Raw genomic sequence first — 266 nt, 5'->3', positions numbered from 1 at the left:
GTATATATTACATACATGTATGCATATATAGATATATGTGTGTGGAAGTAAATATATCCCTACCTGCAAGTAGCTATCATCTACTGGATGGAAGACAACATTTGCACAGATAATTATGAAATATACACAAAAGAAATTCAAAGAAATGGTGTGGGGCACTAACATTGGAGAATCAGGAGAGACTTCTTGTAGGAGGTAGTACTTGAACTGAAATTTGTAGGAAGTTACTATTTCTAAAAGATAGATGTAAGGAGGGAGCACACTCC

The sequence above is a fragment of the Vombatus ursinus genome, unplaced genomic scaffold (assembly GCF_900497805.2).
Source record: "Vombatus ursinus unplaced genomic scaffold, bare-nosed wombat genome assembly UNPS02014802.1, whole genome shotgun sequence".
NCBI classification, from domain to species: domain Eukaryota; kingdom Metazoa; phylum Chordata; class Mammalia; order Diprotodontia; family Vombatidae; genus Vombatus; species Vombatus ursinus.
The sequence above is the reverse complement of the archived record's forward strand: the minus strand, read 5'-3'. Positions refer to the sequence as shown.